This window comes from Haliotis rufescens, unplaced genomic scaffold, assembly GCF_023055435.1.
Source record: "Haliotis rufescens isolate VD_foot unplaced genomic scaffold, xgHalRufe1.0.p SCAF_9, whole genome shotgun sequence".
Classification (NCBI taxonomy): Eukaryota; Metazoa; Mollusca; class Gastropoda; order Lepetellida; family Haliotidae; genus Haliotis; species Haliotis rufescens.
This window is the reverse complement of record NW_025964383.1, coordinates 30980824-30991798: the sequence shown is the minus strand read 5'-3', so window position 1 is coordinate 30991798 and position 10975 is coordinate 30980824. Positions and strand designations below refer to the sequence as shown.

Here is a 10975-nt window from a genome sequence, read left to right as displayed (position 1 = left end):
GAAACTTGGCAAAGCTATCAGGCACATACTGAAGTGTTGCCTTTTGATATTTTGGGATTTTTCTAATTTTATTTTTTTAATTTTTTTATGGAATGAAGTTGGACATAGACTCTGTTGGGGATGGGGTTCGTTTCCGGGGCAGAATTCGAAAACCATTCAGTGTATTTGATCGAAACTTGGCAAAACTATCAGGCACATACTGAAGTGATGCCTTTTGATATATATATTTTTTACGAATTTTTATTTTTTACAATTTTTATAGAAAGAAGTTGGACCTAGACTCTATTGGGGATGGGTTTCGTTTCCGGGGCAGAATTTGAACACCATTCAATGTATTTGATCGAAACTTGGCAAAGCTATCAGGCACATACTGAAGTGGTGCCTTTTGATATTTTGGGATTTTTCTAATTTTAATTTTTGAATTTTTTTATGGAATGAAGTTGGACATAGACTCTGTTGGGGATGGGGTTCGTTTCCGGGGCAGAATTCGAAAACCATTCAGTGTATTTGATCGAAACTTGGCAAAACTATCAGGCACATACTGTAGTGATGCCTTTTGATATATATTTTTTTACAAATTTTTATTTTTTACAATTTTTATGGAAAGAAGTTGGACCTAGACTCAATAGGGGATGTGGTTAGTTTTCGGGGCAGAATTCGAAAACCATTCAGTGTATTTGATCGAAACTTGGCAAAGCTATCAGGCACATACTGAAGTGATGCCTTTTGATATTTATTTTTTTACAAATTTTTATTTTTTACAATTTTTATAGAAAGAAGTTGGACCTAGACTCAATTGGGGATGGGGTTCGTTTCCGGGTCAGAATTCGAAAACCATTCAGTGTATTTGATCGAAACTTGGCAAAACTATCAGGCACATACTGAAGTGATGCCTTTTGATATATATATTTTTTACGAATTTTTATTTTTTACAATTTTTATGGAAAGAAGTTGGACCTAGACTCTATTGGGGATGGGTTTCGTTTCCGGAGCAGAATTCGATCACCATTGCAAAGCTATCAGGCACATACTGAAGTGGTGCCTTTTGATATTTTGGGATTTTTCTAATTTTAATATTTCAACTTTTTTATGGAATGAAGTTGGACATAGACTCTGTTGGGGATGGGGTTCGTTTCCGGGGCAGAATTCGAAAACCATTCAGTGTATTTGATCGAAACTTGGCAAAACTATCAAGCACATACTGAAGTGATGCCTTTTGATATATATTTTTTTACGAATTTTTATTTTTTACAATTTTTATGGAAAGAAGTTGGACCTAGACTCAATAGGGGATGGGGTTAGTTTTCGGGGCAGAATTCGAAAACCATTCAGTGTATTTGATCGAAACTTGGCAAAGCTATCAGGCACATACTGAAGTGATGCCTTTTGATATTTATTTTTTTACAAATTTTTATTTTTTACAATTTTTATAGAAAGAAGTTGGACCTAGACTCAATTGGGGATGGGGTTCGTTTCCGGGTCAGAATTCGAAAACCATTTAGTGGGTAAACAATGTATGCTTCTAAAAGAACATTCAACTGTTGACTCATTACATACAGAATTGCACATTTACTAGTGGTTAGTTTACAGACAGCTGCCGGGGGGATATGTCACCTTTCTGATGACTCTTGTGTTTATTTTTATTCCTACCAGTTTCGGGGGCACGTGTGGCCCAGTCGTCTAAGGCCCCGCAATTCGTTGTGCAGAGTTGCGTCCCTTGGGCACGCCAGAAATCTATGGTTGTGGGTTCAAATCCCGGTTCGCCCCGATTATGTTTCAAGGTTTGCCAGCACCATGCCTGTGCTCGTGGGTTTCACCGAAGTAGTAAACGTCCGAGACCTGCATCACCTGGGGCTTTCCTCCCACATTAAGCTGACACGCCGCGATATAACTGGAATACTGTTAAAAGCGGCGTTAAACCCAACTCACTCACTCACCTACCAGTTTCAACTGGCGAAGAGACGTTAGGGAAAAACATATCTAGTAACAGCATCTTTAGAAAACAGTAATATCGTGAGTTGAGCGAGTAGGCAGCCACTGCAATATAATTCCTCCAGCATTATACGGGGAGGAATGTGTAATGTATGGTAGGATAACCACAATGCCATAACTTACAGCTTGATGGGAAGGGTAGAGCTAAGGTAGCCCGGCCTTAGATAAAGTCACACTGACATGGTGTTTAATACACCGGTTCCCTTGCAACAAGCGAGGACTACTGATCCTGTACAATGACAATCTGTTTCTCCGTGTAAAGCTACCGTCCGTGTAGCAGTAATGTATAACTTACTGTTTTATGTATGCACCGCTTGAGTTTGGGAGAAGGTGTCGATTCTATGAAAGATAACATGATATTTCAGACGGTCTGTGTATACAGGTATTCCTGTCAGCAGTGGCGAGTCACATCTAGATGCATGCTTACGTTATTTGCCTCTACAAACAAACAGTATACTAACGGTCAGCTTCCCCAATCAAAATAAGAAACTACAGGTGTTAAGATAAGGTGTTGAGGTTAGGAAACTGAATGCATACATGTAATACAATATATGTTATGTTGGCAACACAAGAATCAGGTAAACAAAATAACATGTGTCGCGTCATGTAGGTGCAAATTAACTGAACTCGATGAACTCTTTTTTTTATCCCTGCTATGAAAAACCTTTGTATATTTAACTAATGATAAATATCTACGTAAGAAGACAATTACATACTTCCTGTTACATATATGAATCTAGAAATATCAAGCGTATGCTAACGTTTCATTCCATCCATTTACACAGCATAAACGAAAGTAGAATTGGATGTAGTGATCTCAATAGTCACAAAAGTGAAAGACATTTGCAGCATGACAATGCGGTATTTATATGGATTCTCCACCTCACTTTCTCCTCACTTGTTTTTCTTATCGTGACATTAGAAGCACAATGTACTACTACGCAAAAGGTTTTGGTCTGAAAAACACGACTGTATGGTAACAGGAATTTGACAAGAGATGTCAAACACAACATACTTATGTCTGTCCATGAATTCAACTAGTGGTAAATTTGTACCTTGAGTATGAATATAAAAGCTTATATTCCTGTGACTTTAGTCCTGGGGACATGAGTGGTCGTCTTACTCTATATTGTCTGTATTGTTTCTTGACCTTAAAATCTTGATGTCTTCACAAATGTATTTATGTAATCGATCGGTATTTAGATATGCCAGTTAGTCCTGTTTACCAATCCCTTTCAAGTAAAGTTAAATAAAATATATTCAAACTATGAAGGAACCGTGTTTCCTCAATTCATGTTATAAAATGAACTAGTAATCTGAGATCCATATGAATATAAATATAAGCGATAAAACACTTTCAATATTCGTAAGAAATCACTGCTAAAATAAGAGTTGATTTACCATTCCGACTTTATCGTGAGCAGGTGGTTATGAATCACTATGAGTATCATTAATAGTGACAATACGAGGTGTTCACGTAGGTGAGCGTAGCCTGTCCCTCCCATGGCACCCATCACAAACATTTGCAAGGGTAAGTCAAGTTAAAAAACACGGAAATATATGGTTCAAGTCAAAATAGGGAATTGCATAATTTTTTATCACCCCATCACAAGTATATCAGTAGTGAGCAAGGGCACCAGTGCAGGGGATACCACATATTGGCTTCTCACATTGTATCCATATAGGGAATGTGTGTGTCTAAAAACTTCAGTTTGAACAATCTCTGATACATGCCTTATCTCAAGAAGGCCCACTTACTGACTCTGTATATTTTATCAAAAAGTAGATCCTTTAATGTTTTCGCCAATGCGTTGATATCATATCTCCTGCAGAGAATACATTTACATCTAAAACCCCCGTGGGGACCCGGGGTAGAATGTGCCCCCCAGCATCCCATTGCTGGTCGTAAGAGGCTATGTCGGCAGAGGAAGGGAGCGTGGTGGTTGAGGGCGCCAGACCCGCACCTGGCAATATTGTTCCTTAGTCCAACACACCACTTCCACAGCAAAGAAATTGTTGGTTTCCGTCTTCCGGAAACCTTCCCATTTTGGATCCGGCCCAGATACCTTTCGGAAACCTTCAAAAAGAAATTCAAAATTTGGGGGGTGCATTATGTTCACTTAAGTGTGAAACACATAAAAAAAACTATCTTGAAAATACCAAGAAATTTGAAGGTTGCTGAAGGCATCTGGAAGGTTTCCGGAAGGTATCCAGATGCAAATTTTCTTCATGTCTTGTTTCTGGTAAATAATGTTAGCCTGTGCATAACAGATAGCTGTTGTAATGTTCTGTGTTACCTAAATGGTAAATATCCTCCTAAAACATTTTTGGAGAAGACAGTTGTTCAATTTCATATATTGTTCTTTTCAGATGTTAATGGTATTTAATGAACAAACATCAGTTCTCGTATAATGATATCCTAAAATTTCATGTCCAGACTTCTAGTTTGTACAGAGAAAAAGAAAAAGTTATTGAAAATGTGCTCACTTGGGCCTTTGGTCCTAGTGAGATGATAATAAGACTATTTGTAACGGTACATGTACTTGTTATATCCAAAATGCTAACTTCATTGAAATTTGCCTCACCCTAGTTTTATGGTACTACAGTGAGCTCTTCCTTAGTTACTGTGAATTCTTTTATTAAAAGAGATTGAGAGTTAATTTGACACCACACCACACCAAATCACAAATTGTAACCACTGCTCATATATGTGTATTCAAATAATATAACAACTATGTGCTTAATACTTCACAAATATCTTCTGAAATAGGCATTTTAGTCATAATTGCAGAAATACTTTATGAATGACCCCTTCACTATTGCCTTGATCTTACACTTCAACCCTTCATGAGTTATCACTTTTGAGTGTGAAGTTGACCTTCAATATCAGTGATAAATATTTCAAAAACATTTCAAAGAGCTATCCAGCACATAAACCAAATATGCAGTCCTTTGGTAGAATTCAACATATCATTGACAAAAATATGAAAATAATATAACCAGTATATGTATGAGAGTTACTAAGACTTCTGCAGAAAAGGCAATTTAGGAGAAAATGTAGTATACATAGGTCACGCACGACCTTTTTCCAACTTCGACCCCTGCCCAAAGGAAGATTTAGACCACAAACAAACTTTTTGTCTGGTTGTGACTTTGACCTTTGACATAACAGATCAATGTGTCATCAGATGCCAAAGCAATGCATGGTTTCATAAGATAAGTGTAGCTATTAAACTGAGGCAAAATCATGAAACATCCCCATTTACACAGCTGGCAAATGAAACATAAGCAACAATCAAATTATCATATTTTTTTTATTCATATGCCTATCATGCCTATAGTATATCGCACACTGAACAGTGTTCACACGATTGTTCCTGATGCAGTATGCAATTTCATCCTATTCTTCAATACTCATAACAGAGTGTGATAACTGTTTGCTTGACAGTACCTACGGATTATGTTCACCAGTTCAGAGAACTTACTTTCCCTCAATCCTACTTTTCTTTCTATATTGCCATGGATGAACAGGAGCCAGGATGAGGGGATACCAGTTGGACTCAATCCCTGCTGCATTGCGCTAGTAGAATTGTGAACTTTCCATTTGGTGTTTGGGTCCACATTGAAAGACAATAAGTCCCATTTATCATTCCGTTCAAGTGTTTACCACATGGCTCAGGACAAGAATTTCTTGAATGTCCTGGAAGGATTCCACTCCAGCTTGGCATTGGTTGGTCTTCTCACATTAGCCAGACCAGTCTTGTGTGTCCCAGTACCATTTGGCATATAACTTCTCGGTCAGCCTCCATTGAAATAACAGGACCCTCATCATCGCTGTCTGCAAATCACCTCTGATATCTGAAGGGGTGCACGCCCTGTTAAGGACTCCCTTGTCTGGTCCTTCCAGGCTGTCAACCTGGAGTACTCATCCAGGGATCTCAAGCAGGACTTCAGTTTCTGCAGCATTATGTACAAAGATTTTAGCAATCAAAAAGAATGGTTGCCACATGTACTTACAGATAGAAGGCAGCAAAATCACTAACATTATCATATGTGAGTCTTGTTATATGCCAAACATTTAAGATAATCACATCTCAAATCTCAACCAGACAAACCAGTGATTAATGTTATGAACTCGGTCCAGACAAACCGATGATAACTGTTATGGACAATATCCCACGTCATTGTGGTATGACTACACGCTATCAATGAGCCTACTCGATCACTACCTGATCTATTAATTAGGCTTGTATGGCAAGCATAGACTGCTGGGAATCTTTTTAAGAGATGTCATTTAGTGATTGCTTCAACTCATCAACATGGAAAAATATATTTTTACAATCCTTGTCATATAGCCAACTATTGCTGGATGCTGTATCAATAAATATGTTGTGTTTAACACTGCTTTGAACAGTATTCCAGATATATCACCGCCTGTTAGCTCGATGTGGGAAGAAAGCCCTAAGTGATCCAGGTCTTTGATGAATCCCACGAGCAAGTGTATAACGCTGACAAACCTAGCAACATAATCGGGGAGAACTAGGATTTGAACTATGACTATAGGTTTCTGCTAAGCCCAAGAGATGCAACTCTGCACAGCAAATTGTAGTGCCTTAGATAATAGGACATCCGTGCCCACAGCGATAAGGAACAAACTGAAGAAATATTTGCAAAATAACCATATGAACCAAACAAAATAATTTCAAAATATGTATCACTCACTGTTGCTCTTCTATGGTCTTTCCTTGCATTGATGCTGCACAGATGACTGTCTCTTTTATTCATCCGGACATTCTACAAACATAAGTAGCATTCACATCACAGAAATGTCCAAACTGTACACAGTTGTACATTTGATTCAAATGAAAAGACCCCAGTTGTGATTCCGACTTAGAACTGCCCTAATTATAATAATTCATGTCAAACATTCAGAGATGACATTTATCCCTATATTTAACTAATGTAAAAACAATATTTTGACAACAAAGTCAGGGTCATTCAACGCATACATTACATGGGGAATAACTTGTTCGACAATGCAGAAAGATCCTCATCGAGGTCAACGTCATTCCATGAATTGTTGCTAAATTTTCTTGAAAATGCAGGAGCGGTCGGGTAGCCTAGTGGTTAAAGTGTTCGATCATCATGCCGAAGACCCGGGTTCGATTCCCAAGATGGGTACAATGTGTGAAGCCCATTTCTGGTGTCCCCCGCCGTGATATTGCTTGAATATTGCTAAAGCGGCGTAATACCACTCTCACTCACTCTTGAAATGCAGATTAATGCAATGCAGTATTTACTTTTATTTCTAGGCTATTTGTTTGGCTTTTCCATGACACTGTTTTGACAGAGATCTAACCTTGATATGACACTTTGTTCAGAAATGATATGAATAAGATAATATTTTATTATTCCCAAGGAAATTTGGGTTACATTGTAAAAGCACTGAGAAACAAGTATAAGATTCATGATTTAAGTTAAATACACTCATACATACACACACAAACACAACATCCAAACACCAGGGTTAGAAATTGGCACCAGTCATATAGTCCTTGCCAAACTGCCCAATAGTAAATATCCTAAGGACAAGTAGAATTTTGACATTTTTAAAGGTTTTGCTATATGCTATCATTAAAAGGACTAGTGGACTGAAACTGTTAGTTTCTACCGCTGCAAACACTAATCAACTTATGAATTTGGTGGTCAGACTAGGTTATCATCATACTCTGGGGGCATGGATCTTTGCTGATAATAACTATCACTAGATTGCCTGGTCCATGTTCAATTATTTACAGGCCGCCATCACAGAGCCGGACTATTATGAGTGTGATGTTTCACATTGCATTGAAATATACCATGATGAATACATGTAGTTTGTAATTATCACACACAAAAATACTCACTCAACACTTCGTATCCTCCCTGAAGATGTCTGTGAACCTCCCCACAAACCCTGAACATGCTGAAACAGAAAACAACTAACTTGTCTTAATCCTTTCAAAGTTTCAGTGTGAATTTGTGAAAGATTAATAAGCTGTCATTATTCATTGTAATCCATATCTCACTTTCAGGTGGTTCAGGTGGCAACACATGATTGGAATTGAATGCCACGTTTTGTATGACATGCACTTTGACAGATTTATACCCTTGGTAACTAACCCTTGTCATCAAATCCAAGCGTTATGTTGAGAATAAGGACACGACCCTTAAAAGTCCTACACCTGTAGCTCTTATGCAAACCCAAATCCCATGTCACAACAAACACTTGATCATAATAATAACAAAAGGTTTCCGAAAACAACAAAACTAAAAGGCCCTTGACGTTTACAGTAGTAACATGGAGATCAGGAAAATATCTAAATCAATCCATTCCATAGGATCTCTGTATAGAAATCATGGAACATTATGTCTCAAAGCCCTGTTACGTAGGGTTATAGCGAAAACGGCACCTCAGAAAAACCTCGACTCGAGCGAAAACGGCACCTTATTTTTTTTTTACCTTGGTCAAATGAATGATATTAAACTTACATTGTAACTTGCAAAGGCCAATAATTGTGAGATGTTAAAACAAGTTTACATTAGAAATTAGCCTCTGCTCCAACTATAATCCAACTTAGCTTATACGCAACTCAACTTATGGTGAAAACATAACATGCTTTGACGAAAGATAATAGAAATTAAACTCACATCGTCTCTTACAAACACAAATAATTGTGAAATAAAACAAATAAGAAATTAGCCCCTTACTCCAATTTACTCACCGACTTTTATTCACTATACGCTTTGAAGTTTTAAGTACCTTTACTCAATTTAAACTGAAACTGTATTTAAGAGGCCTAACATGGTGCTGTAAGATCACAATTATTCACAATGGCCTTTCGATGTGTTGCATGCGAGAAGAATGACAGAAAAAAAATCAACATGCTGTATCATGTGATAACTGTGACCAGTGGAACTGGACTTTCTATGGCCCGTTATAGAGAAATTTGCCGTACTGACTTCCCTTTCCGCTGTGTGAAATTCGTAGCTCCCGTCATTGAAGAGGTGATCGGTAACTTTCATGTCAGTTTCCAGTCAGAAGATGCTGAAGAAATGAGAGTACCAAACCTATCGGAAATTCACATACGGCTTCAGATGTACTCAATACATCAAATACCATGTAAATAAACCCTATATATTGCTACAAAAATCGTTGTTATCGTTATTAAACATAGAGGTTCCGTTTTCGCCCGACACATAGTAGCCGTTTTCGCCAAATGCGGTGCCGTTTTCGCCAGAGAAATCGGTGACGTTTTGCTGAGGTGCCATTTTAGCCTGCACCCGTTACGTACCTAGCATCCGCAAGGTGCTCTTCCTTCCTTCGGCTGTCAATCGAGTTTTCGAAGTACTTGACGTCCTCGTTGTGGATGGCTCAGATGGATTTCGACCGGGATTTCCGTGTTAGAGGTGATTGAGAACAATGTATCGATACACCAGGTAAGCATATCGCAATCAAGCATCACGGTGTACATCGATTACACGAGGTTTGAGTGTTTGTTTACATTTGTGTTCCAAAATGGCGCCCTCGGCAATACAGGGAATTATGGGTAGACTTGCCTGTCCCGGAATAACACGAGTTGGTCACGAATGACGAGCGTCATTTCTGCAGCAGTTACGGAAAGAGACGAGGTTGGCCGATTGTAGTTCATACAGGCCATATTGGGAGCCGCGGGGATTTCGACAGTGTGTATTAGGAAGTATATCTATGTGGTGTATGGAATATGCGTTTGCCTACCATGCCTAGATAAGACAGTGTGACAAGGGAAATCCCAGCGGACGTAATATTCCTACAGCAGGAATGTTTCACAACCTCGTCAAAATCGGCGATTGCAGCTGATGTCATGCAGGGAGCTGAAGACGTGACACATTCAGACAGAGACCATATTACATATAGACTGTTACATGGTCTCTGATTCAGGTAAGGAATATGTGAATAATATTGATCACGTATTAAAGTTATTTATCTTCTGTAAGCCACTTATTCAGTTTAATATATATTAGTAAATGTGTGATTTTATTTTTGTAGGATAAGCAATCTACCTAACTTATGTTAATCCTTGCTAATGTATAAGATGTAGAAATATGTTTGCTTACCTATATTCCTTTACTAGATACTCTAATGTGACTCATTTTCTTAGTTCATACCGTACGAACAAATCAATCTGTGGTACCAATGTGTGAGAATGGTTAATAGACTAAACTTTAAACTTACTTTTGCAGGTGTGAAGAATCAAGAACACATTAAATGACAGAAGTTTCGCAACAGTGAACATAGTGAAGTGGAAGATAAGACATTTGAAAGGTATGGATATTTTCACTTGAAATTTTTGAAGAATACCATGAATACAACTTTATCATGTTGGGAATTTTGGCGGTGGGGTAGCCTAGTGGTTGAAGTGCTGAAGACCACGGTTCGATTCTTGTCATGGGTACAATGTGTGAAGTCCATGTCAGGTGTCCCTTGCTGTGGTATTGCTAAAAACAGCGTAAAACCATACCCACTCATGTGGGGATTCAGGGTTGGAATTGGTCCCCATCAACCTATGCTAGTTGTAAGAGAGGGTTATACTATAAAGTGAAAACAGCACCTCGCCTACTATTGCCTGGTGAAAACAGCACCTTGTTATTTATTTTACCTTGGTCTGAACATGCCCGAATACATGAAATTAAACTTGCATGGTCACTTGTAAACACAAATAATTGAGAAATGTTCACAAAGGTTTACATTAGAAACTAGCATCTACTCGCTGACTCTGATTTGGAGATGCAACTAAACTTATTGTGAAAATATAACATGCTTTGATTTCTTTGAAGTAAAATAAATGAAATTAAACATGCAAACACAAATAATTGTGAAATGTTAATCACCTAAACAGTTTACATTAGAAATTAGCCTCTACTCAAATTTACTCATGATTCTGATTGGGAGGTGCAACTAAAC

The 10975-nt window shown here is 38.1% G+C and overlaps 1 long non-coding RNA gene across 1 annotated transcript; it reads right to left on the bottom strand.

Annotated features, from left to right (window-relative positions):
- Positions 1–5287: 5287 nt before the first annotated feature.
- On the bottom strand, positions 5288–10244 carry LOC125377400. The gene is made up of 4 exons (XR_007219552.1): positions 9327–10244; positions 7899–7957; positions 6715–6786; positions 5288–5949 (listed from the first exon to the last, which is right to left on the bottom strand). It is a non-coding gene; the product is annotated as an uncharacterized LOC125377400 (long non-coding RNA).
- Between the last annotated feature and the right edge of the window lie 731 nt (positions 10245–10975).